Here is a 27621-nt window from a genome sequence, read left to right as displayed (position 1 = left end):
CAACAGGCTGGATTATAAAAGGCGAACAGGTGTACCTACTCATCGGAGCAGCCCGCTCCAGGGCTCCAGCCCAGACCGCGGTTTTACGTTTGTGGACCCAGCCTTTCGTTTTCGTCGTCGGGACGCGTGGGCTCTTCAAATCTCGGCATCGCCCTTACGCAGATGCACGGCGTTTCCCTATTGATGGGCCACCCGCCGCGCGACCATCCGCATGTTTGATCACAGAGTCCTATATGGCGCCACCGTGGCGCGTGCGTTTTATCAACTACTAGCAGGTCACCCGCCGTTGCCCGGGAAGGCTGGTACCCAGAGAAGTGGGAGGCTTGGAACCTGGAATTCATGGTCACATGGCTGGATTTTTAGGTAAAGAAACAAAGCAGGTATGATGATGGTGTACATATGCGACAGCGAAAAATGGAAAAAACAACTTCCGTTTAACGCGCATGGGACCAGTTCATGCCTCACTCCACATTGATCATTATGTATCCGTACGTGCGCAGATCAAAACGTCGTGTGAAGGCGTTACCTAGTAAAAAGGTTGGAACCTATAGGATTAATAGTTAAGTATAGAATCCTTTGAGTTATGTTTTCCCTTTTCGCGTGTAAAGTGGCGTGCCTACCCGGCAGGATGTCCAACCGCAGAAGTTATATGACTTGACGTAACAAAGAGACAAAAAGTAATGAGAAAACAACGCTAAGTACGCATTGGACACAACCGAAAGTAGCACTATGGACTTTTGGGGCATTTGCATCTACGTACCAACTTGAGTTGCAATCTGTGCAGCCGTATGTAGATGCATAACGGACATACAAACAGACATCCTCTTTTTTGTATATAGATGTCGTGAGCCTCCCCTTCACCAGTCTGACCCTGTAGCACCCACTTCAGTGCCCCCCTCTCTCCCAATTTACAATTCGCCCCTCCGGTGGGCGTAATGCGCTTTTCAACGAATGACGGTTTCATTCCCCAAGCGTGCTTCGTTTTCACTTTCCTCGCTCAACCAATCTGAACCCACCCATTCCCGTAAATTGATTATAATCTTAGATACGCAAACAAGTGTTCTTCGCCCCTTCCAAATTATTTTGTAGCGATATCCTTTAACAATGATTAGTTTCTCTTAGCAGCGAAGAGTAGGCAACCTTAATGAAGTTGATTTTCTTTGTAAATTATCTTCCGCTGCAATGTGTGATTCAAAATATCTTTTTAAAACCTCATAAAGTATATTAAACACGTCATAACGGATAGGATTATTAGGATGATTGTCTTATTCAAATTTTTGTTTTTCTTTTTCGTCTGAGAGTGTTCAGAAACTCAACGTCTTATTTTATACGAATCCATGTTCTCTGCTTGTAAAACTCCTCTCAATATGTTGAAATTTACCGTCGTGATATGTAACTGAAACGCCCGTTGAGGAAACATCATCTAGTTCTCCTGTTTCCTTTCCCCGTTTAACAAGTGGTGCACTTCTTTTGTTTCATTCGTTCGTTCGTCGTACCCACACGTTTCCCCTTCGAAATTCTACCCCCACGAGCATTTAGGTCGAGCATCAGAGGTATTTTCTTATCCTCCTTAGTCATTGGTCTCATTTCGAAAATCGACACTTAAATTTAGTGTTCTTTTCATGGAATTGTTACGCAATATTCCAATCATCTCCTCTCTCTTGTCTTTAATTATCAACTTCGCTGTTTCGTCATTTTACTTGTTTTTTTATTTCTGGAATTTTGGAATTCCTGGAAATTGGAATAGCTGTAGGAAATCTGTAGGGAGCCTAATCTCTTCTAGCCTATGAGGACATTATTGTCCTCATTTTTTCATCAGTATTCCTTAGTACTTTCTATTATTTTCTTAGAAAACTTTTGATGTCTGATTGATCAAAGCCTTATATCCTTCTTCCCACCCCCATCTCATATCATCAGTGGCGTAGCCAGGAATTTCGTTAGGGGGGGGTCCAAAAGTAGGGGGGAAATTTTCGAAAAACAGGGTACTTAGTAGGGGGTTTCAAACTAATTTTTAACACTTTTCATAATCGAAAAAACTTCATTTGTTAAAGAAATATTTGGTAAATTCATTATTTTTCAATGTTTTCTTTTATGAAGTAAAATAATTGTACTTTTATATTTCGGGGGGCTCCTGACCCCTCAGACCTTGCTACGCCACTGTGCAAAGTTTAAGAAAGTTTTAATTTGTGTGATTATACACTTGTACACGTATAAAAGGCAATGCCATCTTATGATAAAAAGGTTGCAATTGTGTTTCTGCAACATTTGGCAATATGGGCGGCCCCGCAAGGGGGGGGGATACACGCCATGTTTCCGCCACTGCCTCTATACAGGGGTGGTTGGGGGAACTCCGCTGGGGCTCATTATGGAGCCCCCTTTACCCGGGGGAATTCGGGGGTCCTTCCCTGGAAAATTTTAGGATGATGCATACCTGGAGATGGCTTTGACTCATGAATTTTTTTATTTTTTCTCATTTGATTCTGGCTCATAATAAAAAAACAAATTAAAGTTTATGGAAATAACAATTCCATAAGAAAATGTGCAATTCAAAGTGATAATTTCACTGAATTTTATAACATTTAATAATAAATTACGGTTCTATTATCTATTTAGTGAATTTTTTCCTTGAAACTGCACTAAAATATTTTTTTTAACTATAAAATAGCCAATTATAATAACTGTTTCAAAAAAAGCATTAGGGTCTCTTTTATCTCGTTATACCTTTAATATGTTTGTTGTTTACATAAATCTTTGCACTGAGCGTACTATAATATTGCCGACCAGCCGACCTGGCCTGACCGCAACTGCAACCTTTTTATATCATGTGCTTCCATGAGCGGATGTAAGTTCACTCCACTGAAAAGCTGCCCTATTCACTGGGCTGGGCAAGATACATGCCGAGGTGTATTTGATACTCAAAATTCAAAATACCGCTCCAAATGTATTTGAAATTCAAAATACGAAATACCTTAGACTTGAGTATTTGAAAAACGAACTACAAAATAGTATTTTAAATACCTTTTCAAATACAAAAAAACATTTTTATGGAAACTAAGAGATCTTAAAAAATATGTAGCCTGCCTTGGCATGTTAAGGTAATACCGAATTCTTTCGTATGTCTTTGCTTTCATTATTATCATTATCGTTTTCTCTGTCAACGGTGTACTTCCGAATACAGGTATTGGCCGTCAGCCAGTACAGGAAGTAATTAATCGAATTTTGTTGTTGTTTGAAAAGAAAAAGAAAATACTTAAATCAAAAAAATATATAAAACTGTCCAAAAGAAAACAAAAAATGATAAAAAATGGAAAAGGAAATGCAAAAATATATGCAAAATGAACGAAATGCATACTAATGCACCAAAAAAATGAAATAATTGAGAAAAATCCTTCAAAAATGGAACTTGTGAATTTTTCATGTTTTGGACCACCAGGGCCGTTCCCGGCTTCCGATGTCGGTTAGGTTTCGTCTGCGTAATATTTTAGATTGCTTTTGCACGCGCTCACTAGAGGCCTGTCTTTCTCATTCTCCTTCACTAACACTGGAAAGGTTACACTGGTCCCTTTACACTTGTTTTGTCAAAAATTGTCCCGCGTACGCACTTTGCGTACAATCATCGCCGCTGAAGAGGTGGTATAAATACTCACCGGAAGCTGGACCATCCACGGGTATTTTTGAGGATCATCGTGTGGCAAATATGAAGAAAACGATTCTAACGAAAACGAAGTAATCTCTGAAGCATAATTTTACGGAAGTGTTATCAGAGCTACTTCAAAAGTATGTCACAAATTATTTTTTTATTTGAGAACGGGAAAATACCAAAAAAGTTTATTTGAAATACAAAATTCAGGGTGTCCCATTTATCTTGACCACCCAAAATAACTTTTTGTCCAAATACAAATTCAAAAATTTGTCAAGCAAATGTCCAGTAGCCGTCAGGGGGACATTTATCAGCACGATTGCCTTCCTTGTAGCTTTGTTATTTACAAAGATATGAACAGCGGTATGTCTTTTTTAAATGGCACCCCATATTCTTTATTCGGCAATTCATTTCCTCTCCTAAAGACTTATTCAAAAATGCAGCACAGTGGACCATTAACATGAACACAGTGTTATGAAAAATGACTGACTCACTAGCGCTTAGTGCAGTTATGCGGGTATTGGAACTACTCAGCTTGCTGACGTTGACAGTTAACAAATGAAAACATAGTAAAATGCACACCAGTCATTCAGTCAACCATCGTCCGTTGAATTGCCTAATAAAAAATATAGGGTGCCATTTAAAAAAGAAATACCGCTGTTCATATCTTTGTAAATAACAAAGCTACAAGGAAGGCAATCATGCTGATAAATGTCCCCCTGACGGCTAATGAACATTTGCTTGACAAATTTTTGAATTTGCATCTGGACAAAAAGTTATTTCGGGTGGTCAAGATAAATGGGACACCCTGTATAAGATGCATTAAGGTATTTATTTATCAATTTCAAACTACAAATGTATCTCAAATATATATTTTAAAATACTTGTATCTGAAATACTGCCCTGCCTATTCACTTCCGTAAAAATGACCAACTCGAGCATAGTGCGCGGGGTATACCCAAAAACTCAAAATACAGCCGTGATGACCAGCGAGAGCTTTCACTAAGAAATAACATTCCTGGCTATCGCGATACCAAGGTAAAATAATAGGTGAAAAGTAACCGAACCACGATCACATCATCGATACCACGATCAACGGATATTGACAGTACCTAAATCACTAAATCCGCTCAGAGAAACAACTAAAGATAACTTTCTTAAGATATATGAAAAACTGAGGTACCGATTGCACTATAAATTCATTATTGGCTTAAACGCATCGGTCATGATCTCGAATTATAGTTTTGTAATAAACACTGTTTTTAAGTTTAATTTTGAAAATATACTCGTCTACCATGACTTTTCATTAATATTTTAATGAGAAAATGGTGGGAAAAAATAGTTGTTAGTGGGGCTCGATCCGGTGACCTCCGTATTGACGAAGTTTTAATTTGGTTTTCAATGAAATTCAGTGGAAATTTAACTTATTAACGGGCTAATTGTAACGCTGACTGCATAGATAAACGGTAATCATGATAAAATATGAAAATAAATGATAATTAGTTGTATAGAATGAGTCAATGATCTTTCAAAGTACTCAATAAACAAAAAAACGGCTAAAAGTAGGGTTGTTGGGTGCATTGACTAACGTTAAAAAGGTGCGGTTTCCAGATTTCGTGAGATTCTTCTGTATGGACTAAAAGTAATTATTAAATAAGTATCAAAATAGTATTTATGTAACTCTTTTATTCTCATAAAAGCATGGATAATTCCTCAGAAATTTACAATTATGTATTATTCAGCATCAGATTCTTCTGAATCCCACCCCTCCTCCTCTTCGCATTCGCTCGAAGAATTTTGAGATTCTTGCAGGACCAAGAGATCACGAACCTCCTGCGGAAGATCTTTAAGGCCCCGGCCCCGGAAGATCTTTAAGGATCTTTAAGATTTTGATTGCGAACTAGCTCGCCATCTTCTCTCGTAGGAATAAAAAAATTTCATGTTTAAAAAATTATTAAGCTCGAGTTTTGCCTCCTCATCTCCGTGTAATCTGAAACAACTCTCCAGATATGCATTTAAATTCCTTTTTCGAGCATCCATGGTTTTCTCTTTTTTCTCCAGCATTTTTTCGTGCAGTTTTCGCCGCGTAAATGCCCATGACATTGTTGACAGTCAACAATATAAAACACAGGTTTACAAAAAGCTACACAACAGTCTTCTTTCTAAAAAGGTTAAATATCAAATAGAAGGGAAAATATGGAAAATTAGAGCGCTGCCTCGTCTCAGACCAATTAAAAAAAACGAAAACAAGAAACGGAAATAAATTAAACATAGTATACCTGCTCAATAATCCTTATTTATGTGGTTGTCAGGAACTAATAAATAACTTAATCACAATTTTTTAGTTATCACAACACTATAACTTCTTTTCGAGATCACTGTAAATCACAAAAACTGTAGCCAAAATAGGACTTCGCAATTAGTGATGGGTGTGTTCACATCGACAGAAAAGTTGAAACTGAAGGGTACCAAAATGTTTCGACCGAAATTTGGATGGGGTTAAAAAGAGGAGTAATCTTTACCCATGGAAATGTGGGTATTCCCCAGGATAACTGGTTGGGGTAAGGTTGGACCCCGTAAAGAAAATGTGAAATGTTTGGATTTTGTGCGAAAATGCATACTAGCGGCGGACCTGCAATAAAACCCGTCCAAAAGGAAGCGGGTGGAGGGTAAAGACCTCATCTATTAACACGTGCAGCTTCACTTACAGGTCAGACCGCCCCTAGAAAAGCAATAACCTCAAGTTGGGTGGTGCGCCAAGTGGCAAAATAGCAAGATGACAAAAGATGGCAAAATGTCCCGACTAAAGACCCCTTCCCACTTCCCTGAGGTCCGACACGTGTTCGGGTAACGGGTCTCCTTCGGATTGAAAGAAAGGGAGACGGTTGTGGGTTTTCCCGGTAGCAGTGCATGTAGCCTGTCGTATTTACTTAAATCTATTACCAAATCGCGCTTGAAGTCGTTCTGAGAAGAGATCGGAAAAAATATTTTATCTCCTCTCCCAGCGTCCCAACTGCGCTTAACCTAATTCAAATTGTTCCGAAATTATTCTATTGGTCCACATACAGATAAAATTTGGATGATTACAAAGTATAAAATATGTTTTAAAATGCTAAAATTCTTATTTTTGTGATTCTGGCCCATGAAACATTGGGAGAGACAATTTACCATGTGCCTACACTGCGCTGATGCTAGCGTGTCGACGTTCACGTCTACTACGGCTAGGCATATAAATCGTTGTCATTCGCAAACTCGCACAGATTTGCAGCTGATTTCTTTACTAATATCTTTATGATACTGTATTTTACTGTCACAAATAGCCGAATCCGCGCAAATCGACGTCACTTTTTTTATAATTCAACATTTATGCGATTTTTTCCGAAAAAAATTACTCCCCTTCAAATAATTCTACAGCAATCATCAACATCTCTATAAGGTTGAAATATATATTTTATAACAGTAAAATGTCTATATTACTATAGTGCAAAGTTAGTTTACGAATATAATTGGCGGCGTAAAGCCAAAAATAAATCTAAAATGCGTAATTTTCGAAAAAACGGAAAAATCAAGTCTCCTTAGAAATAGTGCTACTTTGACGCAATATATCTAAGCTAGCAATTTTTTTTATAAAAAAGTAAGCATGAAAGGTGATACCCCAGACATATTACTGCATAACTTGTATAGTCTAAGCGAGTTTGAAGAAAGTCGAAAAAATGATTTTTGTCCACCTTTTTCCGAATCCGGACCACTGTGCGACGTGGTTCCGCAAGTTGTGAATTCCGTGGAGCGCGTCCCCGTGGGGGCCGGAAGACTTCAGGGAACTCCCACCTGCCTGAATTCCTCCGACATCCACTGGGCCGCAGAACCGAGACCACGCCACCCTCCAACAATAATGGCGAATAATTAGGTATATAAACACCGATTATACCGGTAACCATGGTAATCCTTCTCGAGTAAAAGGCCCAATCAGGAGGCAGGCCTTTTCGCGCAAAATTTACTTCCACAATCTATAATGTGGACGAGACTGTACCGAAAGAGATTAACAAATTAATATAATCTAATTTCGATATTTACGTCACACATTTGGCGTGTATCTCACGTTCGTATAAAATTTCACATCGCCGAAGCAAATCAATATATGGCTCCATAGTGATGGACTATTGTTGCCCACTTGAGGTTCAGTAATGAGAGTAATTTCTTTATGGTGCTTCAGTTCTTCATTACGGTGTATGGGTACTTCTGGATACTGAAATATAATGCAAAAATAAACGCGGGAATACTAGGACCAACGTCAGCAAATCGAACCGACTGGGTATTTATTTCCTTTTATCGTGACGTATTTCTCGTTAAAAACTGCCGTCATCTTTGTGTTCACCTATCAGATTTTTCAAATTTTTGCCTGTGCCTCGAATTTAAATATACGCGTGAGAAAAATCCGAAAAAAAATCAAATTTGAGGTGCAGGAAAATGTTGACGAGGGTTAAATTTATACAACAGGAAAATTTCAGGATTATAGCACATGTGTTGAAACAAGTGATAAGCCAGAAAATGAGACAGTCCGAGCGCCAGTGATGCATCCTCGTATATATTCGCCTATACTTAGGCGGAATAAGGGGGGTGCATGTCCCTCCCCCAAAGGCTTAAAAAAATAGAAAAGATATTTTATACTGTTATTATTACGTTCGTTTTGTTTTGTGTATTACGGAGCTTCAATAATTTAATTTTACATTAATAACTTTCATGTTAAAATAAAGAGAAAATTTCGTACAGTAATTATTGTTTGTTGTTTTTAATCTCAATTATGAGGAGACCGTTGGCCTGACACCCCCCCCACTGTATATCATATTCTTTCCGCAGCATTAGCGGCAAAATTCGTGGCAGTAGCGGAGAGCGTTTTTGTATTCCACTCCGATAATAACCCTAGTAGCACAAAAAGGATTGTATCTAGATTTAATACGTATCATAGTATACACTGTATACATATTATATCTGTATAAAATACATGCAAATGTCCTCTTTCACGCAGATAATATCTAGGCAATATACGTATTATATCTGTTGCCATAATATGGATTTTATATAGATTAAATACGTATAACTCGCCGCAAATCTGTATATTGTACATATCTTATACATGTCTGATGATCCCTGGTTACGCCGTAAGGATATTATTTGTATATTTTAAAGATTCTAGTATACATCAAGGGCAATGGATCATCAGACATGTATAATATACAGATTTGCAAATCTGTGTACCGATGTATTTCGAAATCTTAAAAATATATAGATATAATCCTTTCTGTGCTACTAGGGAGTTACCCGCATCAGGTTTCCCGTAGCTACGCGCATTAATTAATCAGGGCCACTTGGAAGTAGTTGTGTTAAATTTTGGAAGGTATATTCCTCTTTCAGATTAGAGGATGCGGTGATATTGATCGGGTTTGTACCTTGGCGTGGCATTCGAAAATATGTTATCTTGGATGATAATAATTCATGATTTTATGAACTTATTGACTAACTATTATAATATTTTCATACCTACATTCTCACCGCCATTCACGCGACAGGCTTCGAAATATTATAGTATTTCTATGTTAAAACTTCTCTCCTCTTTTTGCATTACCAGAAAGAGGCTTACAGAATTAATGTTTTTCGTAACATTTTGATATAAATTATTTCATTAACAAATTGCTTAAGCGTCTTTAAAAATTCCGGTTGGTGAGGAGAGGCAGCTTTTAGATGAGGTACGGAGGAGACAGAAGGTATGGAATGAGAGAGTACTTACAAATAGCGGTGAGGGGGTGTTGAAGACTGTGCCAGAGGGTAGAATGATAGGTAATCGAGAGAGAGGAAGGAAAAGAATAGGATTTCTTGATAGGATGAAAGGGTGTCGGCCTTATTCTGAATTGAAGAGGGAAGGTGCTTGAAGAAAGGGGATTTTCCCAAAATGCTTCTCAAGTACTACATGGAAATATACCTTAATCGGCAGAATGCTATAATAATAATTAAACCATTTAGGGAAAATTCAACTCGCTTTACTTATCTCTCTCACCGCTACATTATGGGTCCACTATGACTTTTGACTGTCGCTAAAGTCGAAAATATCCTGTTTTTGTGAAATTTGTATATTTAAGTTAAAATTCATGAATTGAATAAATTAAAGTTGGGTATTTAAAATAAGTTATTAATACGGTACTTGTAGTTCGAAGGTATTCAAAGAGGAAAAAATGAATACTCAATCCTCTTCCATGCCTTTTTCAAAATTTCTCGTGTGACACACGTTTTCACAGTTTTCCACCACTCCTGACCTTTCATATTCCCATGCGTCAAGTTCTTACGATTCTTAATGACGCCGCAAATCTGAGTGCCTGGAAATATCCCACCTCAATCCTGGCTAGTTGTTTAATATTGACCGTGGGATTGTGGACCCTTCCTGTACGCTATCGCGTCGGGAGAGAGAGCAAATTTTGGGGGCGGCCCGAAATATTTATGACGGAGCTTAGGGTGTACATCTCGGACCCGCCCGTTGGCGAGAACGGCGGGTTTGCTGCTGCCTAAAATGTCCTGCAGTCCCTCTTAATCCGTTGAGGAGTGAAATTGCTGCCGAAGAGGGGAAGTCGGGGACAAATACCCATGATTCGTGCCTGTTTACGGTTAGTTGACGTCGCGGCGTCCGTGACGTTTGTGGAAAGCAGCGGGCGAACTGGGGAAGGGGCCATCCGGAGTCTCCGTAATTTCTGTTTGCGTACCCCTGCCTGCCTTCATATCCCTTCCCTGAGCTGACGACCCCTCTTTCGGTGCGCGATTGAGCGAAATTGAAATTAAATAATGAATTGTACAGTGTGAAATTATTCTACGGATTAAGGTAGGTTTGCATGGACCATTGTGCGAATCACCCCAGCCTGTTTACCCTCCCAATTTGGATCTCCCTTTTTTCATTCACATTAAGGCCTGGTCTCTTCCATTTTTGTCGTATTTACCGGTCAAAATTTCTGAGATTAGTTTTACGCAGCTCTCCACTCAATTCTCCTATCAGCTTATTTTTTCGCACCTAAATATTTCTTCTCTTTCACGTAGTTATTATTTGTTCCATTTATTTTTTCATAGTCTTCGTCCACCGTTCTTACCATTCACTGACCTTTCGCCATCTTCCCTAGTTAAGCTTGGCTAATGAAAATCGCTCAATAACAATCAGAATCGAATTCCACTTCGTCACGCCAGAGACGAAAGTAGTACTTAAATCAAATAATTAAACTTTTTGGGCAGCTCGAAAGATGAAAAGGGAAGCTGCAGCAAGGATACAACGAAGAGAATTGCGTTAGGCCTCCATCTACAATAAACAATGTAAAGTGTGGCGTTCATGAAAAGGAAAAAGCTGATGAAAGCATCGGTACCTAAGAGCTGAAATAAAACACTAATGGCCGTCATGGCTCAAGATATGGCAGGTAAAGTTTTTCCGTGTTCATCGTTAAGGTTTCTTAAGGCTCATCTTCTCTTCTAAGAATGTGCTCGTTAATCAAACGATGCATCATTTGATTTTCTTCGTTCTTCCGTAGCACCAACTTGCGAATGCCTCCATTTCTCTGCTGCTGTTATCGTAGATGCCTCAATGCCATACATCAGATTTAAGTCCTGTACTCCATCCATTCAAACCCTATGTTTTCTCTGTATCTCATATAGAGATCACCTCTCCTCACCCACCACGTCTAGCATTTCGTCGTCCACACAGTACACCGCTACACGACGTATATGACTTTCCGTTGAGTTGAAATATTGAAGCTTTCACAGACAGGAACGCAGGAAGTCACAGGCGTGTCTCGCTGCTCTCGTCCAATCAGCATGGCGCTACGCCGAAATCTTTTTCCCTCGCTTTTTAGGGAGCGAAGTGGATTCACTGATTACATTGCAAGATTTTCGAGAGGACTCTTTCTCGGGTTTTTCGCTTTTAATTTAGTAGTCCATGTTACCTGGTTCGCCGTAGTTGGGTTTAATTGGAATCACTGTAAGTGTTGGGATCCTAAAATCGGATTTGAGGATCATGAGCATTGGAGTGAATTACATTCAAATGCCTGATAGAAATCAAATTTGATTTGTCGACATTTAAACGTCACACTGCGAGTATCATAAAATACATGGAACAGGTAAAGAAGGATGTGTAAGATAAGAAATACGTAGGTGCGAAAAGATTAGCTGATAGGAGAATTGAGTGTAGAGCTGCGTCGTACCAATCTTAGGATTGTTGACCAGCGATGACGACCGCAAGAATCGAAGGAAAATGAATCTAAAAGAGACATTTTAATACTTTAGACTGTCACAGAACGTGCATTTTTTAATTTGAGTCATTTCTGTAGATGTGACGTATATTTTACTTATTTCCAATATTGCCGCTCCATCGTAAGAATCATTCCATCATGATTCAACTTTTCTGAAATTGGTTTGACGCAATTCTCCTTACAGTTCTCATATCAGATATTCTTTTACACTTTCTTACCTTTCATCGCCTATTCCATGATTCTGTTACGTCTTACGAGGCCTTCCGCTTCTCTCCCCTGCCACTTGTCCATCGACGATTGCCTTCATCGGAGCATTCCATGATGAGGTCTATTTGATCGCTCATTCTCGTTTATAAGGTTGTCACTAGACTTCTCTCCCCCTCTGAGGAATTCCCAGTGTTGTTATTCCATTTGATCCTCATAGGCCCTACTTCGAATTTCGAAAAAAGGACGAGACCTAGAATTCTCTGCTTTTGTCATTGCCCATGCCATGAATAAATATACTCTCGGAAAACATAAAACGAAGAATGAAATATTTGTATTTAAACATGAAATATTTATTTACACATTTACGCGACCATGGTTTCAAATTAAGACGTCATCATCAGGTCTTGCGTTGAAACTACGATCGTGTAAATGTGTAAATAAATAATTCATGTAAAAGTAAAATGCTTTATTCTTTTTCATTCTTCAAAATGAATTTCTTTCACAAAGTTACGCCTCAAACCATCAATTTTAATTAATTAAACTTTTTGTTTAAAGAATACGTCGTTAAAGTGTCATTTAATAAGTTTGTGCCTCTTAACTGTTTTTTCTTAAGTTAAAATGGGATCGTTCACTGGCTTCAAAAATGTAAATTTATTAAAATGATTTGTGAAATAGAAGGGAACAAACAAAAATAGTCCCCATCCTCTCCTCCTCTCTCCGTACAGTTTCTTGCGTATACAACGGTCTGCGCTAGGTGGCATGTGCTCCTCGTCATGTATGTATGTTTAGGTGGCCAGCAATAAATTTTCTGCTCGAATTCCGGATATTTTTTAACGAAAAATCACAAAAAGTCGCGATGGATTGAAAAACATCGACCTCTTTATTTTCCAAACTCCATCACGGTTAGCGATAATATAAAATTGATGAAGGAGACCATTACTAAGAAGATTAATTGTATCGAGAAGTTATAATTCGTCAATCGTATTGTGGGAAGATTTTCGGATGAGACAGTATAAGAAAATTGTTATTCCGCCCTCGTCCGACTACTCCTTGAATATACAGCGAGTGTATGGCATGTGGTGCAGAAAGACTAAATCCGTGAACTGAATAAAATACAAAGGAAATCTGCACTATTCGTCATAAACTGCACCGGGCGTACAGACAGCGTTACCAAGATGTTAAGCGAATTAGGCTGGGAGCGACGCGGAGAACATCATCTTTGAGTCCCACCATATTTCCAGATCCAATAGAAGCGATAAATTAAGTGAGATATTTTTCCGAACGGATAGATATGGGAGTACGTTTTTCCTCCGAACCATAGTACTGTGTTTTTATTTCACCATGAATATTTCACCATGAGCATAAAGGACTTTAATAAATGCTATTCATAATTTTGTTTGGGCATTGTTTTTTGTATGCAAACGGCTGTTGTCCTAACGCCCCTGCCACACGCCTTTTTAGGCGGCTTAAGGGCTAGAATGTAAATTTTGATATTCTACCGTCTAAGGTAGGTTTGCACGGAATATTTGCGAATTACTCCGCCTGCCTTTCAACCCATCATTGTCCTCGGTCTTCAGTTCACATTAACTAACTAGGTACTATCGGCGCAAAAAGGTAGAACGCTGAACTTTAAGATTTGTACGAAATTCTGCCGAAGCTCCATAAGGTCGTGTGATATATCGTTTTACTCATTGTTTATCTACCGATTCGATCGGTATATTTTTCTTCCTCGTAGGAAAATCTACTAGAATTGGTAGAAAATTTATTTCGTATGCTTGGTTTCGCTATTTAGTGGGCCCTCTTCGTTTCTATAGCGTTCAGGTGTTTTTTCCCGTCCCTCCCTTCCGCTCCTATCCTTTCCCAGAGGCGTCGGCGGGCTCCCATCGCGGCGGCGCCTCTATCCTTTTTCCTTCCTCTCCAGCCCCTCCCCGGGTGATCGGGCGTATAACCCTCGGGCTTGGGTCCCGGCCCCGGTGTGTTGCATCCTTAAGAGGGTTCGCCTTGAACCCTCATGATTCTTGTTTATTCGACTACAACAATGAATCATTAAACATTTGTTAAAACGTAAACGTTTGGCTTCTGCGGTCGAAAGAATGAAGAAGAACAGGCGATAAAGCTTGAATCACACGATCATTTTTTTTTCGTCGCGAAAGTGATCACTATCGCGATCACTAGGCGAAATGATCGTCGCCTGCAATTGTTTTTCGCGTTCGCGATGAGGATTCCCAATCCTATTTTTCATCACTAGTCCGGTCGCGTTTTCCGTCGCTAAAACCGTCACTAAAACCCCATATCAGCCAATCGGAACGCATGCCCGTATGGAGCGATTGCAGCGCAACGTTTGACAATCGTGGGAACGACATAGATAAACAAACACGCTATATATTTTCGCGATGCGGGTCCTATGACAACGAGCTGTGATATCGGAAATGATGCGAAAAGCGACGGCGAGAGTGACCGTGTGATTCAGAAAAATGATCACTAGAGCGATCGCTTTTCGCGACGGGAAAAGTGATCGCGATAGTGATTACTTTCGCGACGAAAAAAAATGATCGTGTGATTCAGGCTTAAACAATGAGAACGGTAAAATCATTGTCTTCTTCATCTCGTCATGAGCAAAATATTTGATTGGTGCATTTAATTGTATTTTTCATAGTGAGAACGACATCTTCGCTTAACAAAGAGCTTTTTTTTACCCATTTTACCCATTCCTTGATTTTTAAAATGGCCGAAAGGTGGATTTCAATTTCCAAGGTTTAGAAGAGTGCATGAATATCGAAGTTAAGTATGCTATATGTAAGAAACGAAAATCGCACCGCGGTAATGCACGCTATCAAAATGGCAATATTCGTTATTTTAAGTAATAAGAGCAATATGAGCATTTCCTACATGAAAAGATTGGAATTATTTTTTTCATAGGGCATACGTAACTTCGATACTCATTTACTCTTCTACACATCGGAAATTGAAATCTACCTTTCGGCCATTTAAAAAATCAAAGAATGCGTAAAATTTAATTTTAAAGAGCTATTTGTTGCTACCTTTTTTGCGACGATAGTGGTACCCTAACACCCCCTACCACACGTCTTTTTAGGCGGTAGTATTTAGATGTAGATTATCTTAAAAACGCTAGTAAAAAGTTAGGATATTGTGCACCTTGTGACCCCTGCTACCCCTTCTCCACTACCTCCCCCATCATTCTGACGGTCCCGTCTCTCATCTCTCGGGGCGGAATCGTTGGAAATCTATTTCTGCTCCTTTTTCCAATCCAATCAATTCCCAAGTTTATTTTTAAGTCTCTCCGCGCCAATGTCGGACCCCCGACGTCCTTTTGTGTTTCACATCATTCTCTCCCGCGAATATCATTTTCTCTGCGGGTTCATATCCGTATATTTTGCCGCGGTTTTTTTTTATCGTCGAGGGTAGAGAAAGGAAATTTTGCTCTTTTTCCATATTCGCTTCGAAAGGCTATTGAGAGATCTGAACCTCTTTCCGACCGCGCTGAGTGAATGGAACCGTTTTATACCGCGCTTAGTGAGAATTTCTGCTTGCGGAACCATTGGAAGACTTATTGGGCCCGTATTATTAGACAAGTTTAAGACGTGGAATATCGGAAATATTTCTTATAGTTGAGGGATAAATTTGCCTCAAGAGCTCCTTGATGATTGAAGTATAGGAGTGGTGGCATTTACTTCGTTTCAACGGGCGTAATACATTGATTATTTAATTTCCTTTTTGTACCCCAATCATCTGATTCAGTCATATAGAAATAAAGATTTTTTGACTTTCCTAACATTTAAACGTTATCATTCAATTATAAACCCCCTAACAAAATATACTTTTATGTATTAATTTGAATATTTGGGAGCCATTTTGGTCGCCATCTTGTTTTTTTGCTCTCTAAGCAAAAATTTCAGTTTATTAACGTTGATATTCGCATTCTACTCGTTGAAGCGATTATGATGACTCCACTCCCCTGCTTCTATCAACTAGCTGTCCGCGGGACTTCCCTTTTGTGACAGTTGCCTCCGGGTTATTATGTATGCAAATGTTTGGTGTTTTATTTTCTGTTACGTGCTTCGTCTTCTTGAGGTACCCAATTGCTACACTTGTCCAGTTTACGGCACCGAGGCATGTCACGTCCAAACCCATTGGCATGAAACCTTGCAGTTAGTGAATCAAAGATTTTTGGCATGGGTAACCGTATTCCCACTATTAATATCCGCACTCAATATTAATTTCCAACCAATATATAATTCGAATTAATATATTCGAAGTACTTGTACGAGTTCTGTTCCTAGTAGAAATCTGTTATTTATACTCCACTAGCAACTGGTATGTCATTATTAACGGTGTAGCTCGCTAATGAAAGGAAGGAAGAGAATGGGATTTATAAATATTATGGGAGGTGATAAGCCTTACTGGTAATCTAAGAGGGAAGTTGAATCCGAGGGTGGGATATAGCCGCGGTGATTCGCTAAATGCTCCATGTCAGCAAACTTAAGTAGTTTGAATACCTAGGGATCAGCCTATTAATCAATCTTCAATGGCGCGGGCGGATTTTAGAATTCGTACGAATTACTTTTGGTAATTTGGATTTTAAAGATCTCCGTAAAACGATAGTGTATTTGCCATAAATAATTATGATTCCCATTTTTGGGGTTGAATTAACATGAATTTTATTTTTTTTAATCAACAAAAAAAGATTTTCCTCATTTGCAAGCATGCATACATAGACATGACAATCAACATCTTGTTTTTGCACGGCTTGGGAAAACGGAAAAGTCCAGTAAAAGTAGAAACTTGCAAATTCTTTTGCTTTCCCGTGTGTGTTCTTCGTGGTAGAGGTAAATTTTTGCGCCGGAGTCGGGGTGCCAGCCCTTAATTGAATGGATTCGAAATTCCGATTCACGCTCGCGCGTGATTTTCGCTTTGTCGCGGGCCGTCGACCGGTGGCGCCGCCTCTATGCATTCCTCTCTACCTCCATTTTCCCTCTCCTCTTTATATTCTATCGAGAATGGAAGGTGTCCTCACTCCAACGTAATGCACCATTGTTAGTCGCATAAAGTTATTTCATTGTGTAAGTTGGAACATTTTGCTGATACCCGTGGCCATCCCCTTTCCATATTAATTCCCAGTCTGTAATAGAGATAACTTAAGATTTTAGTGAATTCATGAAGCGAGGAAAGACTGAAAAAAATTAAATAAAATTTATTAATTGCTCGGGGGCTATACCCCTTAAGAAAGAAAAAAAATTGAGCAACAAAAAATGTAAGAATAAAAATTTCGATTTAGCATTGTGAAAAGAACAACATAAATTAATAAAAATACAATTAAATATTAATGAATGCAATAGGCAAAATATTTAGGAAAAAATTATTTTAAGTTTAAAGTACTTATATAGTTAAAGATTGAAGTTAAAAATAGTCAGGAAATTATTTAACACAAATTCATCTGCATACTTTTTAAGGTAACAATAGAAGATTGTGCCACAATACAATGATTTAAGAAGTAAATACAACTACTTCAAGCAAAATAACAAAAATAAAAATCCATTGGTCTAAGAGTAAAATATTGTTCTATTTCATCTTAAATTTTGCTAAATAAGAACAAGACTGGAGACAATATTTATGTGTGTGTGGTGAAGAACGGAGAAAGTGAGATGAGATGGACATGGAAAGTGTTTGGCAGGTGAGAGAAGAGAGGAAATTGCTAGAAGAAATGTGAAGGCAGATAGTGAGGACGGAGCGGATATTGAGGAGAGAGGTCTCACTGGAAACCGAGGTACAGGGAAGGATGCTAGGGTTAGGGGAGGAAGATAACGGGTATTTATGAATGAATTGAATTCTAATGGAAGTCATGTCAAGCTTTGCGAGACATATATGATGGAAATCTGAGAAGTCAGAATGCTGAGTTAAGTTGGTGTGTCATCTTGCATGTTAAAGTTCTTGGGTCTGTTTATTGCGTCATAATCACAAGTCAACAATGGTGAGATTGGGTTTGATATAGCTCTCCCTTCTGCTAGACTTTTCATAGCAACGCATTTCTTCTCTTTAACATCGTTTATTGTCTGTCCAATGCAACTCGTTCGAGAGCGCCTTACAGAGAGGCCCTAACATTTCTTCTCGTCCTCCTGTCCTTCGACCTTTGTCTCAATAAAGCCATCATGCCTCATGATTTGGTTGACTAAGTCAGGGCTCCCACTCAACCGTGAAAACCTTAAAGCCGTGGATTTTATCTACCGTGAAATAACCTGGAAAAAGCCGTGAATTTCGTCATGAAACCTTAAAAAAATCTCTCAAACTTGATTTTAGATCTACGATTGACAAATCGAAAGAAAAATCGGTTTGTCGGTCGTATTTCAAGGTCAGTCACGACACTGTTACGCATTACACACTTACGCATTTTCGGGGATGCCGTCCGACAAAAAATATTGGGGGGCCCAAACCGGGGATCTTGTCCCGGTAAATTTTATAAGTAGTGAGTTTTAAGTTTTTTAAGCATTTTAGAAGAGTCATGTGATCAACATTAGAACCTTGATAACTCGGATCTCGATATCTGGACACTCCCGGGAAAATCGACAAGCCTGACACATTTTTTCCTCACGTCCATAACGAATTTTTGAGGGGGCTCGGGCCCCCTCAGGCCCCATGGAGTAACAGGCGCCACTGCGCGTTTATCTGCACAAGTATATTCTAAGCGCAATTAGGGGCCCGTGTGACAAGGTGACACATTGACCTTAAGCCTGTACCAAAGCCATAAAACTGGTAAACAAAGTGTTCATTAAACCTGGCGAAAATTCAGAAACTTCCTAACGTCCCAGACACTCTGGTCCCTCCATTTTCCCACTCGCAACCTTTAGCCGAAGCTGAATTTTGTAAACGATATGTGAATGTGACGTCACACATTGGGCGGAAATCGAAAAAAGTGTGACAAAACCCTAAATTTTCACTATTTTTTTGGTGAACAAAAATGGTACAGTCCGATAGAATAATGTCCAAAGATTAAGGAACTGTGGTTATTTCAATATTTGGTTCACCCATTAAATCATTAGAATCCGTTAAAGACGAGAAAAAATTATAAAAAATGTCAATTCTGAATTTCTGCAAAAATCGAGTATTTGCTTTCGCTATTGAGCCGTTAATATGGTTTTCCATAAATTTCAACGCATATTTTGTAAAAGAGTAAACCTTTTCTAAGAATTACACGGGATAGTTTATTTATTTTTATCAATTTTTCATATAATAATTAAACATTCAAAAGTGCATTGTTTTTGGACTATTTTTGACATAAAGTGGAAAAAAACTTTATGAGGGCGACGAGACTCGATCTTAAAATTCATATGGAAATAAAGACCTGAATCTTGACTATATAATCCTAAAGAAAAATCTTTTAATAAAAATTAGGGAATTTTTACTGTTTCCGCCATTTTATTTTAGAGAGGCCCCTGATTGTTCTAAAGCAAAGATAACATTATAATCGGATTAAGGAGGTAAAAATAATTAGAAATCGAAAAAATCGTGGATCTACGTTGAATAATAACGGAGATATTAGTTTTGTCAAGCTTTTTTCGATTTCCGCCCACTGTGCGTCATAAGAGGTAGCACTTTCATTGCTGCGTTTGCATTCACGGCGTCTGTCGCGTTTATTAAATCTTTAGTTAACGCGCGGCCGATGATTGCGCGATCAATATTTCTGCTTAAGATGGTTTATCTGCAAACCGTGAATTCGACGGCACGTAGACCGTGAAAACCTGGAGAAAACAGTGAAGTTTATAATTTAGTTTGAGTGGGAACCCCGCTAAGTTTACTACTACTGTCTTCTACTTATGTTAGAATTATGAGAAGACTTATTTTTTCTCCCACTGTTCTTAGCACTTTCTTATAACTAAAAAATTCGATCAGTTTTAGCTTCTTCACTCTTCGGTAGCACCACATTTTGAATGCTTCTAATCTCGACTTATCTGCTGCTGTTAACGTCCAAGCCTTGCTCTCATAAAGAAACATTTGAAGCATTTCATGAATTGTTACCTTGCTTCTACGCTTATATTTTCAGCCGTGAGTAGATTCTTCTTTTTCTAGAAGGCACTCTTCTGCCTTGTGATATCCTACTGAAGATTTCCTTCTTCGCTTAGCCCATCGGTATATTGCCTATAATATTTTCTCGATCATCCTCTAATCGCGATAAAAAACAAGAGCAATGCTTTGATAATCGTTTTCCTGAAAATGTTGACTAGGATTCGTGGTCTATAGGTGTGAAAGAGGATGCCTCCCTTTTTTGTGATTTTTGAGCATGAGCTCAATTCCAAGCTTCTAGTTGAGAAACAGAGCGGATAGGAAGTTATAATGAACCAAGTGCTGAGCTGGGGCAGTACGTTAAAAACCATGCTGGAAGGAATAATGTTTGGTAGACTGTGTAAGGTAAGAAAGGCAATAGGATTTATATAATGGAAGGGAATAGCTCTTCATGTGAACTGAAGAGCGAGGTCAATGAAGGGTTGAAAGGCAGGCGGAGTAATTTGCAATTGCTCCTTGCAAACCTACCTCAGACGGTATAATATCTACGTACTACCCATCAAGCCGCCTAAAAAGGCCTTTAGCAGGGACGTTAGGACACCAGCCGTTTACATTTAGGCTGGGAGCCGCTGGAGACTCGGAGGCTGCGCGCTAGGATTAGATTATTGGAACAATTGAGAAATGATATCTTTAAGAGCGACACGGAGAACATAATATTAGAGCCCCACTATATTTCCAGGTCCGATAGAAGCGATAAATTAAGAAAGATGTTTTTCCGAACAGATAGATATGGGAATTCGTTTTCCCTCGAACCATAAAGGACTTTAATAAATTCCAGTCGTAATTTCAATAGAGCATTTCCGTTTACGTGCAAATGGCTGGCGTCCTAACACCCCCTGCCAGGCGGCTTACGGGGTAGTATGTAAATGTAGATATGAAAACGGATGCTCAAACAAAATTGCGAATATTATTTATCAAAGTCCTTTATGATTCGGGGGAAAAACGAATTCCAATATCTATTAATTCGGCAAAATATCTCTCCTAATTTATCGCTTCTATCGGTCATGGAAATATAGTGGCGCTCTTAGATGATGTTCTCCGTGTCGTTCCTGAGTATAGTATATCTATTTTCAATTGCTCAAGCAATCCAAGCCGTACGCACAGCCTCCGAGTCTCTAACTGCTCCCAGCCGAATTTTCTTGACATCTGTTTGACATTTTTTTTTGACATGACATTTTGACTTTTCTTGACATCGCTTTCTGTACGCCCGTAGCAGTTTTTGACGTATCGCGCAGCTTTCCTTTGTATTTTATTAATTTCGCGGATTAAATCTTTCTGCACCGGATCCCACATGCTCGCTGCATATTCAAGGTTTTATCGGACTAGTGCGAAATTGTGCCAATGCCATAATAATTACAATAATCCAATATTCGCTAAAAAAACAAAAGCTGTTATTCTGTCAGCGTTTCACAGAACGTTGACTGGGCAAAGTGCCCCTTGTTTTACTTTTTTAAATAGTTAAGCTCAGTGCCTAGCCCGGCGGTGCTCATTATTGTAGTTTTGGTTGTCCTGGTCGTATTTTACAAGCTTCAGTCCTACTTACGGTGCCTCCCTGTCGTGCATTTGGATTGGATGCGAGGGAAAGGGTTCCTGCAGGTGGGGAGGGCGCGATTTGGTGGGGGGCATTAATAATTTCGGGCGGCGTCGATTGCTTTCCCTCCTGCCCGTCCGTGGCGCCACCTCACTCCGGTCCGTTTCGTCAGTTTGTTTGCCTCCCCTCTCCCGGCCCGCTTCACTAATTCCCCCCTCCCACTCCCACCCTTGACTCCCCTCGGGGAACTTAAGCTCCGCATATTCGGGATGCCGCTTATTCGTCGGGCGAACTGGACTCCTCTGCGTCATGGTTGCCAAAATGTGTCCAACTGGCAAATTTCAGAGTGGGAGAATATGTTGGAAACATCTAAAGAACAATGGGCAATGGCAATGATCACATCACAATGTGATTTTTGTATTAAAAATAATTACTGATAAACATATAAACACCGAGAATGAATTTGGACATGTGCGCGTGACTGCACACAAAGTTTTTTTTTTGTTTCATGTAGTTCTGATAAACAGTAGGTCACATGTGTTCCAGATGAACATGTGACCTGGCACCAATGCTGTCTCCATTCTTTCCTGTCTCTGGCCATTTCTTTGAAGTCTCAATATTTTCCCATCTATAAATTGTGATTTAACTTCAGCCTTCTCCTTCCCCTTCTTCTGATCCCTTCCACCGTTCCCTCCAAGGCTACCTACAGAATGTCATTAGCTCTCATCACATGTTCCAGCCAGTTACTCTTCCTTTCATTTATTTTTAGCCATTAATGTTCTTTCCTCATCTACCTTGTTCAACACTTGCTCATTCCTAATTCGATCCGTCCACCGCATTCCCTCCATCTTCCTCCAAACCCACATCTCAAACGCCCCAATCCTATCCCTCTCTCTCTTCCCCATCGTACAAGTCTCAGATCCATACATAAACGCACTCCACACAGAATGCTTCACCAATCTCTTCCTCACTTTTAAGTCCAGTCCCTTGTTACACATCACTCTTTTCTTCTTCTTAAAAACGGCATCGGTGCCGGCGGGGATAAGTCCTCGCCTACCATACCGAAGGTCGTGGGTTCGAGTCCCGCCTGGATAGGTTTTCTCTTCCAGAACATGGGTGTGTGTGAATGTCTGTTCCTGGTTGTTTAAAACTCCCGATTTAAAGGCCACATTGTGCTGTTTTCGGGGGTAATTGAGATAAATAAAAAATAAATCAATTAAAGAACTTCTTTCGCCATTCCTATCCTCCTTTTTATTTCTCCTATACTTTTCCAGTCCTCTGTTATCAAAGTTTTCCAGTGGCTGTAGGTCCTCACATTCAAGTACAATTCTACTATTTATTGCAATCGATCCTTTCTGACTGTGATCATAGGCAAATTCTGGAGGGGAGGGCATGTGCCCCTCCCAGACGCTTAAAAAATGGAAAAGATTTTTAATACGGTTATCATTACGTTCGTTTTTTGTGAATTACAGAGCCTCGATCATGTAAGCCATGAGCCCAAGTCAAGAAGACACATTTGCCGGTCAAGAAGACTTTCATTAGTCATTCGCTAGTCAGTGCTCGAAAAAAAAAAACTATCCAAAGGGGAAAGGGGCTCGAAAAACGTCGTTATTATATATGTAACTTAATAATATTTTAATATTAATTGCTTTCGTATTAAAATAAAGAGAATATTTCGTACAATAATTGTTGCATGTTGTTTTTAATCACAAATATGAGAAGACCATTTGCCTGTCAGACCATTGTGCCCCCCTCCAGAAAAAATCCTGGATCAGCCCTTGAATGTGATTACTCATTTGGGTCGGTAGCAATAAACAAAGCTGAATTGATATGTGAACGAAGCTCAATAGGGAACTTGCATATATTTCAGATATAATCAATAGCCCCAAAATTATATAAAAACATATGTTTGCATACCTCGGTGAAAGTTTTTTTATTATTTTATGACGTGGTTTGCGATATTTAATGCATCAAAGTTCACGAGAATTTTCAAATGCAAGTGAGAAGCGAAAACGCCCGATGATTGGCTAGTAGGAAAGTGACGTCATAGTTCAGTACGAGGCACGGCGGCACGGCCATAGTATAGGTTGCATACTTGAATACATGCGACGGCGTGGTTATGATTCATTTATTGAAGTGCAGACTTATCTGAGTTGTTCATTGTGACTTCAGGGCTATTATTTGATCTATTTCTCCTCCATTGAAAGCGATAGATTGCGTAAAGATGAAGGCATATGGTTATTCTTAGGCTGATCCTAGCAAGCTTCCTGTTACTGATTCCATCATGATAACAGGGTATTTTAGTGAAACTGTAGACTTCGTCGGCTCGGAAAGTCGATGCCGAGAAATAGAAAGGTAGCTGATGTGCATCTGTAATGTTTTATAGTTCATAACAAAGTGAGACTTGCGTATAATATTGGCGAAAGCGTATACTCATGTGAAATGTGTATTCTTTTGGCAGTCCGGTAGAGTCTTATGGTGAACTTATTTCCACCTCGATCGAAGCTGTCGATGATACTTTCAACTTAAAAATACCTTGCCTGGAGGGCGACAGGAAGCTCTGAGGAAGCCAGACTATTAATGTTTCAATTTAGTAGCGATAATATAGACGAACTTCCAACACAATCTACCATCTTGTGACTAAAAACCCCGAAGCCACTTCCTATTCTGCAGAAAGAATCGGTCAATCGCACTTCGATCAATATAATAAACACAACGTCTTCAGGTGTTAATAAGTTACTTTTGAAATGAAATACTTCCTAAATTAGCATTAAAATGTGCATGTTTTCCAAACAGAGTCTTTAATACATTTTGGGAGCTTTTCTCAGGATATATCTGAAACCTTCTCTAAAGGCGAGCTTATCGTCATTGCGATCGGTTGTCACTTAAAAATTCCGTATCGGAAATCCTAGAGGGATGACTTTCGACGATAACCGTGATCACCTGCACTCGAGTGATAGTAAGATCTTACTATCACTGGAACCCGTGGTGAAAATATCATCCCAATCCAATTTCTATTTGGTTTTAACTGGGGAAAGAGCAACATAGAACTGCACATTCTTTGGGCAACTTTGGGTTTGACTTTCCCTCAAACACACCATTTCCCCTGTGGTGCACATCAGTCCTATCTTTATACGATGGCCTGACAACCTTTAATTGGATCCTTGGTTTATCCTGACAACTAACTAAATGGAAATTGCTGATCCACACATGTCCATTCTTATCTCCATACTTTCCCAGTGAGAAATGGGTGGTGGAATCCACGTGGCACCCACGTGGAGAATTAACGTGGATACCACGTGTTTTTGGTCGTGGAATCAACGTGGACCCCACGTGGAAATTTGGTGGAAAAATTAAAACAGCAGTTGGTGCTGTCCTAAAACCATTAAAACCTCAACCACTCTATATCTAAACCTTCTATATATGTGTCTACGATTTTTCATGTGCTCTCATGGCTGCCTTTCCACGAATTATATAAAAATAGAATGTGCGATACATTTTCACATAACTAGCGTGGTTTCAGGATGATAAATGACGCAATGTCACCAGAGAGTTAAGTTCCACAAATTAGAAATTCTGTTTAACATTTTATGATAATCACCACAAATCCACTTGAAATCAACGTGGATTCCACGTGGGTCCAACCACTCAATATCCACCACCACCAAATATCCACCACTCAACGTGGATTCCACGTGGGTTCCACGTGGATTCCACCACCCATTTCTCACTGGGTTCCAAATCAAAGGCCGCGGAACATTCCTCTTGTGACTCAACTTTTTTTTTGAAAAGCAAGCAACGGCGCAGAATAAAATCAAAGAATGCTGCGATTCATTTTTTGTGACCACCTCTGGATTCCATCCTTTTTCCATCTACAACTTCCTTTATCTTTCGGGGTAAACTATGGGACAAGATAATGTTTAAATATTTTCATTAATTTATAACAAAATATAAGTTTTAAAAATACCCAAAAGCCATTTTATTAATCCGCACTGATGAGTGTAAATTAATGTAGAAGATGAATGCTGTAGACGTAGTAGTTTTCCTTAGGTTGAGTTGCAAATTTCATGAAGTTGACAAAACGGCTAATTTTTCGGTGCGCGGAGTCATTTATTGCACTGACCGTGTCTACATTTTTCAATTTTTTGTAATAAAATAAATCAGAATTTAGGGTAAAATTTCCTTTAAAATGACGTATAGTTCATTATTATAGCATGCAGTGAAGCCAGGATATAAATTTTCAAAGTACAGCGGCACATCATTTTGACGCCGACAGTAGAAGAAAACGCTGTCTTCTTGGCTGGCACTCGAATGCATGAGGATCAACGTTGCTCTATATTTTCATATTTCCTCCCTTGTTTTTAAACATCATGGAATTTTCTATGTCCTTCCGTAACTGAAATTGAACAAAATGCCTTAATAATTTGAGTCCATCGTACGATCGTAACCATCGAGAAACACCTATCTCGATTTTTGTTTTGAAGTTGAGTTTTTATTCTACGGCGGCCGAATTATCGAAAAATCTCAGTTTCAAGTTATTCAGTCAATGAAATATGGAAATATTAGTTATATTAAAGTTATCTTCGCTCACATAGCACACGGGTTTATCATTCCGTTTATTATACTCTTATTTTTCCGTAACGCTCATCCCGACAGACGGCATGCATCGAGGCTTTTCTTCTAATTTCCTCCGTGGGAATGCAGGCGATAATTTTTTCTGGGGTGTTATTGCACAGAGGAACAATGCACCACTTGTAATTTTTCCTTATTTCACCCACGTTCTCCTTTAAACGCAACGTGGCTCTTCCAAACCTGCAGATACTGGGCTTGGATCTTGGACTCGTACTGAACTATGACGTCACAGCCAAAGATTAGTGGGGGCGGTATTTTTTAGCCCGCGAAACTCGGGCGACTTTTGGGAGTCATTTTCTAGGGTATAAATTGAATTTTAAGCGGAAAAAAGTATATTGCGGTACTAAGTGTTTACTGTAGTATATCAGCATACTGTTTATAAAAAGTATGCAATTTCCCTATTGTTGTATGATAATTGAATGAAATAATGGGCAACATTTCCACTTATGAATTTAATTTAAGAAGGGAGGAAACATGTTGAATCGGAAAATAAAATTTCTGTGTAGAGCAGTGCAAAACTATTTCATTCAATTATCACCATGGAATTCCACAAATTATCGGCCTCCATGAATTGAATTGCTGTCCATCTAAGTGCTATGCGCTATTGAGTGTGTATTTGATTTCACTTCTTTCTGTAAATTATCGCTCGATTCTTAACTGGATCAATTTTTCAGTTACTTCATTCAAGGTAACCCATCTCTAAGGCACAAGCATGTTGCTTTACAATCAGGTAGGGAGGGTCAATTCCCTTTTCCTGACTACCTTGCGGTGCGTGGAATTTTAATCTAAATAATAAGCTCGATATATAATTAGGTGATAATAAACTTAAGCAGGTGGAGAAGTTCCATTGTTTCAGCAGCACCTAAGAGGAAAACGAATTACAGTTAACTCAAATAAAAAATAATATGGATATCTCTGGACAACCTATCATTATCGCATAACCTCTCCTTGCATGCTTGGTCGTGTAATGGTATGAATATTGGAATATTCTGCTGAAAATAATTCTTCTGTTCTTCAATGGGTGCCTTGTGGTCGATATGACTGTACCTCTATTTCGGTGTCATTTTTTCATGATCAAACCGAATGCTGAAGTGCCATATTGATGGCTGAGTTCTAACAACACCTATCTCAAAAATGGCAACTTTTCAGGAGAGCAAAAAAACAATTTTTTTAATTGTATGCATTGTAATTGAAATTAAAAACCAAAATTACATAGAACTGGAAAAGAAGAATACATTTGCAAACAAGGAGTTGTTTTTTGC

The 27621-nt window shown here is 39.0% G+C and overlaps 1 protein-coding gene across 1 annotated transcript in view; it reads left to right on the top strand.

The window, feature by feature from the left end:
• LOC124162119 (heat shock protein 75 kDa, mitochondrial) overlaps positions 1 to 27621 on the top strand; it is a 426004-nt gene that overhangs the window by 384563 nt on the left and 13820 nt on the right. The gene's annotated exons all lie outside the window — the stretch shown is intronic.

Source organism: Ischnura elegans, chromosome 7, assembly GCF_921293095.1.
Source record: "Ischnura elegans chromosome 7, ioIscEleg1.1, whole genome shotgun sequence".
Lineage (NCBI taxonomy): Eukaryota > Metazoa > Arthropoda > Insecta > Odonata > Coenagrionidae > Ischnura > Ischnura elegans.
The sequence above is the reverse complement of the archived record's forward strand: the minus strand, read 5'-3'. Positions and strand labels throughout refer to the sequence as shown.